The sequence below is a fragment of the Quercus robur genome, chromosome 12 (genome assembly GCF_932294415.1).
Source record: "Quercus robur chromosome 12, dhQueRobu3.1, whole genome shotgun sequence".
NCBI classification, from domain to species: Eukaryota; Viridiplantae; Streptophyta; class Magnoliopsida; order Fagales; family Fagaceae; genus Quercus; species Quercus robur.
In genome coordinates this window covers 29446197-29453308 of record NC_065545.1, presented here as the reverse complement: position 1 = coordinate 29453308, position 7112 = coordinate 29446197, and the positions used below count along the sequence as shown (strand labels likewise).

The window sequence follows — 7112 nt, the reverse complement described above, 5'->3', positions numbered from 1 at the left end:
CACAAAGTAGAAAGATCAGACTTAAAGTTTCAATATGAAAGGTTGACAGAATTATGTTTACTAATGACTTTCTTTTACTTGTCTTCTGTTTTTAACTGATTTATGTGGAAGTTCAGGTGTTCAAACGTGTGAAACAAAATGCCATTGTGCTGACTAGAAGGGTTTGTTTGGTTTTGCTTTTGGCGAGGTCAGGAAATTGCCTAACGTTTGGCAATTTCAGCTAAAAGAGCTTTAGCCCCCTTAAAGCACTTTTCGACTCCTCCAAAAACAAAACCAGACAGGCCGTTCTTGGCAATTTTGCTAGAGAGCTTTAAAGGGGTCCTTAAAACCTGAAAACAACTTTAATGCTAAAGATGATATTTGCAGTTTTTAGGAAAAAAACTTTACAATTCACTGTTTTTAGTTAAAGATCTATATTGAGAAAGCTCTACTTCCTATAGCATTGCCAAATGGGCATTGAATGGGAGTGGGAAAACTGTTATGTTTAGTGCCCGCTCATTAAAGCAGTTTCAAACCACATTTTCTCAAAGTACAACTTTTTTAAAATCCAATTCTTTTAGGGACAACTTTTTTAAGCTGTACCAATCGGGCGCTCTATCAATATAAGTAAAATTTTTATGGTGTTAATGGATTATGTTTATCTATATTGAAATCCATTATGGCTTTCAAACATAAAGATGCACAGTTGTGCAAACAAAATCATTTAACTAGATCCTTCTACGACATTTGTCAAATTAATTTGTTCATGTCATTCTGTGGCTTTGATATGTTAATGTTAATTTCTTTAACATTCCAGGTGAGTTTGGATAAGAAAGGCAATTTGATGTTTCTTTTCTTCATCCTATGGAAGCTTATCCTGTTTACAGCTAGGCTACTAGCTTGGGTTGTTTGATATGTTCTTGGAATCATTATATTTGGATTGTTTTGGTTTGGAAGTTCTTATGAGCGGATAGTCCCAAATAAATTGGGAAGATCATTGAAGACAGATTTAGTTGCATTTGAGAAGGAATATAATCTTTGGTGAGAACCTTGTTGTCTACCCAAAGGCTATTTCCTATTACAAGGAAAGTGTTGTTAGATTATTAGATTATTACGTTCTGTATTTTTTGTTATCGAATGATTATGTACAATTAGATAATGATATTGGTGTTGAAATTAAATTGATGCTCTCAAACTTGTCAATGTCATATTCAGTTGGCATGGTTGGATACATGTTGCTTGAATTGTTCAAGGTTTCTTTGTAGTTTCTTTGATGATTAGTCAACAAAATGTTGTTGATAGGTTTCATGCTGAAGTGGGGTTATATTTTGAATTAAAAAAAAAAATGTTTGTGAACTTGTAAATGTGTGTATTAAAATTTTTTTTTTCATTGGAATTTCTAGTCTCTACATGATATTCATGTTAGAACGATGCTAGGGATACTACAATTATTCTACATAGGTCTTATATACAGATGTGTCACTAATCATAAAAAATAATTTAAACACTCATTTATTATTTGTTGAGGTGCCACTAATTACATTTAATACCACATTAGTTTATAAGCTTTATGTTGTAAAACTTGTAGTGCCTTCAGCATTTTCCTTCATGTTGTGAATGAAAGTTTTGGTTCATATAATTATATAATTATTTGGAATTATGAGAAATATTAATGCTTTTCCATATGAGTCCAGCATTAAAAATATTTTTCAGCTTATTTTCAAGGTTGCAATTAAACACTAGAATAATGAGTGTGCATGGATTAGATTGGATTAATTTATATGATTGCCGCTGTTAGACATCACAACCAATCTCATGCTTCTCGCACCTGCTTCAAGTGCTATGCTGTTGATCTATGACTATCAGTGAGTCGTTGCTCTATAAATGATTTGACACTTGGGTTTACTGTGGAAATTGCCTAAGTTTTGCTGTACGTTGAATGTCTAAAGTTACTGTTAAATGCCCAAAGTTGGTATAAAATGTGTAAGACTACCACAAAACATCTCGATTGCCACTAAACATCATATAGTAATTAGCACCTTTTTATTTATTTATTTTTATTTTTTGTTTTCTTATTGAGAAGAAGCTATAAAATAAGGATTTTTTTTTTTGAGTAAATAGTAATACTTATTAGAACACATACGAAAATAATAATAATGTTTTAAATCGGGTTTATAATACATTACATAATCAGACAGAGTATAACTACAAAAGGGTCTAACTTTTGTAATTGTAGACTGGAGTTATAAACAGCAGATGCTAGAGTACAACTAAGGATTTTTTTGGTTTGCCTTAAACTATTTCATATTTTTATGTTTTTGCTTCTATGAGACTATTTTGTGATATCTCTAAGTATTGTGTTATTTAAATCCTTTAACTTTATATTTTTAATAATTTTTTCAACAAATTAAATTCATTTACTATCTTTTACGTATTCATTTTACTTTCGTTAATTACATTATGACAAGAAAGACAATGGAAGCCTCCTTGAACGACCCAAAAGGGATGAATTTTGGACGTAACTTTCATTCACTAACGAATTTAGGTATCTTAAGGCCTAAATAATTTGGTACTAAAACTTATAGTAAATTAGCAATATACTTTATTTTTCATTAATTTTATTAATTGAGATCATTAAATCCTATTGACTTTGGAGCAATATATGAAATATAGTTAATTTGTTTCCTAATAGGGAAATGTTAAAGCTCCGACCGATTTATTATAAAAAGTTTATAAATTGACCTTATAATAAACATGATCAGTGGATGTCAACAACGCATGATACAATAAATGAACTTTTTTTCTTTTCTTGATATCCAAGTTTGATTTTGATTTTTTATTAAAAAAAAACCTCGAAAGGGGAAATATTTTTTTAAGCTATCATCAATTTGGTTATTTAACCCATGCCTAGCAATACTTACCAGGCATGGTCTCATGTGATTTCATGAATCATAGTTTGTTGCTCAGTACTTGAGGTTGCACCAGTTTTCCCACTTACACGTTAGGGAAATGCTTTAGCTCATGAACTGATGAATGTTTGGTTAGAAGACATCCCATAAGATCTTATTCCTGTAATTTTGGATGATTTATACATTAATAAAAACTACTTACTTTTTCCTTAAAAAAAAAAAACAACAAAAACAGAATTACCCTTATGATTAATATTGTATGGTAGGGGTAGGGGCCAGTAGTAATTTAAGCGACAACCAATAAACTACATTATTCAACCCGTTTTACATTACTTTTACACTGGAATAGGGACAGCTCTTTGTGGATGAACTCTTCGAAAGGTTTTGCCAATCTTATCATTCATGTTCATGTCCACAGGTTTAAACCCATCTTCAAGCTTCCAATTGAAGGCCTGGATGAGTGAACCCAACATCAAGTGTAACATTCGAATTGCCAGTAGCAAACCAGGACATGTTCTTCTTCCACCACCAAATGGTATTAGCTCAAAGTTCAGTCCTATAACATCAATTTCCGACCCCAAAAACCTCTCTGGCATGAATGATTTTGCATTGTTCCATGACCTTGGGTCTCGCCCTATAACCCATGCATTCACTAGCACTGGTGCACCTTTTGGAATAATGTAGCCACTGATCTCAACATCTACTTGGGCTTTCCTAGGAACTAAGAAAGGAATTAATGGATGTAACCGCAATGTTTCTTTGACTATTGCTTGTAAGTAAGGTAACCGAGAAATGTCTGATTCTTGAACTGGGTTGCCTTCAGGAGTGGCACCACGTTCAGGCCAGGGTGGTCCTGGGACCACCCTGACCTGAATTTTTATTTTTATATAATAATTAAAATTTTTTTATTTGTCAAAAAAAATTTGGAAACACCCTCATTTTTTTTTTAATGCCAATAAAATTAAATTTTGCTCCATTATTTGTTCTACTTTCAAGCAAAAAGAAAAAGCCCCAAAAAAATTTTTGAACTAAAATCTGAAAAAAAAAAAAAAAAATTGTAACATAGCAAGCCCACCCCAAGGGAAAAAAGCCCAAAATCAATCCTAAACAAAAACTAACCCCAAACAGATTTTTAAATCAAAATAATTAAATTTTTATTAACTAAATACCCAACCGGGCTAACCCAAAAGGATTCTTAAAAAAAAAAAAAAAAAACCCAACCAAAACCCAATACGCGTTCGCCAATTGATTAAATGGTAAAGCAAAACTGAAATCAGAAATCCTAACCTAAAGGAAAAAAACTGTAAGGACATATGTGATTCACTTGTTAGGAACATATGTCACTATTTTATGTAATTGGCTAATTCTATGACAAAATGCACTTTACTTGTATTTGGGTAGATCTAGGATGTGTTTGATGCTTCAAGAAACCATGTTTCAAGTTCAAGTGTTAAAGTCACGTAAGTTTGTCTAAGATTCAAGTGTGAAAAGTGATGTTCATTAAAACTCAACAGCTAGCATCTATCGAGCCTTGAAGAGCTGTTCCAGCCCGTGGCTCGACAACAGCTCGACAGATAGGGTATCTGTCGAGGTTTATGAAGTTCAGTTTTTCAAGACTGTTTTTCATCCAATCCATGATTGTATGTTTGGATTTTCTTTTCTCACAACCCTAAACATATAAAAAGATTATTTTAAGGGCTGTCAAAGGTGACACAAGTTGCACGAGTGTTGAGTAAAGTTTTATTCAAGCAAATTGTGACCAGAGACAGAATTTGTCCTAGTTCATCTTTTTTGTGAAAAAGCTGCTGTATTTGTGTACCGTAGGGTTTTGTAACCAAGGAGCTTCTCGATATTCATCGTGTGATGAATTGAAGAACTTTGCAGCCAATAACTTTCTCTAGTTGGTGATTGAAGTCGCGTACTCCGCGCAATTAGTTAATCATGTACTGGGAGTCGTGTATTAAAAGGAGAGATTGTTACTACAGAACAAATCCAAGTGGGTATTGGGGTAAGGGTTCAACTGTAGGTTGGTATAAGGTACTGAGATTCCTTTATTTGTAACTGCTTGTTTTGATAATAGTGGATTCTCGGGAGTGAAGACCTTAAAATCACCCGATGGGGTTTTTATCGTGTAAGTTTTCCCCATTTGTAAACAAATCACTGTGTCAATTTAATTTCTGCTGCATACTTAGTTTAATTGGTGATTTGTTTGTGCTGCCACGTACATTGCATGTTAATTTGAATAACTAATAAACTTGGCTAATTAATCAATTAATTTATCACAAGGGGTCAATATGTTTTTGGCCTATCAAAAACCTCATCAACAACAACGACTAACAGACCAAGCACATCAGTGCGATGGCACCTCTGCCTCAAACTCGAGCAACGGAGCACATCGGTCATCGGCAACAGCGAGATCGAAGATCGGTTCGATTGGATCAGAGATTGCTTTGCTTGAGATGCTTGGCCTTGAGTCCTCGCCTTGACATGCTACCGTAGTGCTGCCCCTCGGGCCTCCTTCAAGGTATTTCAGTTCTTTACTTCTCTATCTTTTTCTCTCTTACTTCTTTGGGTTTGCTTTGCTCTGAGAGTGAGTGCGGAGCTCTCTCTCTCTTTCTCTTTGAACTGAAGTAAGACTCTCTCTCTCTCTCTTTATCTGATTCTCTCTCTTTCTTTTTGAACTGTAATTTCCTTGACTTTATAACTTTATTTGACATTTTGACTTTATCCGTTTGTGAGTTTGTCGTTTTGTGTATTGTGAATTGTGTGTTATGAATGTTTTATATCTTTAATATTTTGTGTAATGTTGATTGGCTTTTGTTACTTTTATCTGTTGAGTGGGCGGTGGATGGGGACCATGGGGCTGTAGGGTGGGATATTTGAATTGGGGAAGTGGATAGGTAGAGGTAGTAAAGGCATGCAAAGGCAGTAAAGGCTAACTGGACAATACATTATAAAAGACAAAAAATTAAATTATGTTAGGCATTAGGCAATGGGTTGAGTCGTGGATAATGCACATGGGGTATGTGTTATTGCACAGTGGGGTGTGTGCTAGACTGCTAGTAGTTAGTAAAGAAAAATAATGAAGCAACTAAATAACAATAATTAATAATTGAATTAACCAATACATTATAAAAGACAAACAAATTAAATTATGTTAGGTTAAACAACAATTAATAATTTTATAATTAATGAAACAACAATACAACAAATTATAGTTTATAAAAGACAAATAAATTAATGAAATAACTAAACAACAATAATTAATAATTTTATTAATATTTCAAATGAACTTATAGTTTATTGTTTATTCTTTTGTTAGAATTATGGACAAATATTTGATAAGAAAACCACGAACTCAAGATTCATCTCCTGTGCAAAATTCATTTCTTGTGCAAGATTCATCTTCATCTTCTAAGGGAATTCGTGTTGACTTTAACTTAGAAAATCTTCCTTTAGATCCTAGGCTACGAGAAAAGATATTATCTTACCATCTTAATAATCATGATGAAATAAGAAGATTTTATTTACAAAAAGGCCCTTGTCGACCTGTTCTCCAAAACCATGTTACCCTCTAACAGATTTTTCTAGAAAGCTTTGTCAATTTAGATCCGAATGGTATGTAAATAGAAACTGGTTGGAATATAGTATAGATAAGGATGCAGTATTTTGTTTATATTACTACTTATTTGGGCAAGATGTTGGTAAGCAAGGAGGAGGTGAGACTTTTGTAACAAAGGGATTCAAACTTTGGAATTAGAAAGAGAAGTTAAATTCCCATGTTGAAGGACTTAATAGTGCTCATAACCAAGCTGTCAAGAAGAGTGAAGATCTAATGATGGAAAAGCAACACATTCAAAGTGTTTTGGTTAAGTAATCAAATTAAGATAAAATTGAATATCGGGTTCAATTAAATGCAATAATTGATTGCATAAGATTCCTTTTATGCCGGGGATTAGTGTTTTGTGGTCACGATAAATCTCAAGGTTTAAGTGATAAAAGGAAATTTCCTTGAGCTTTTACAATATTTGGGGGATCACAATGAATCTATCAATGGAGTGTTGCAAAAAGTTTCAAAAAATTGCAAACTTACCTACCATAAAATTTAAAAAGACACTGTGAATGCAATTGCACGTAAAACATCCAAAGCCATCATCAAGGATCTTGACAATGAGTTCTTTTCAATATTAGTTGATGAGTCACGTGATATCTTAGTGAAAGAGC

The 7112-nt window shown here is 33.1% G+C and overlaps 1 pseudogene; it reads right to left on the bottom strand.

The window, feature by feature from the left end:
* Positions 1 to 3155: 3155 nt before the first annotated feature.
* The window catches only part of LOC126709232 (geraniol 8-hydroxylase-like), a 28941-nt pseudogene continuing 24984 nt past the window's right edge, over positions 3156 to 7112 (bottom strand).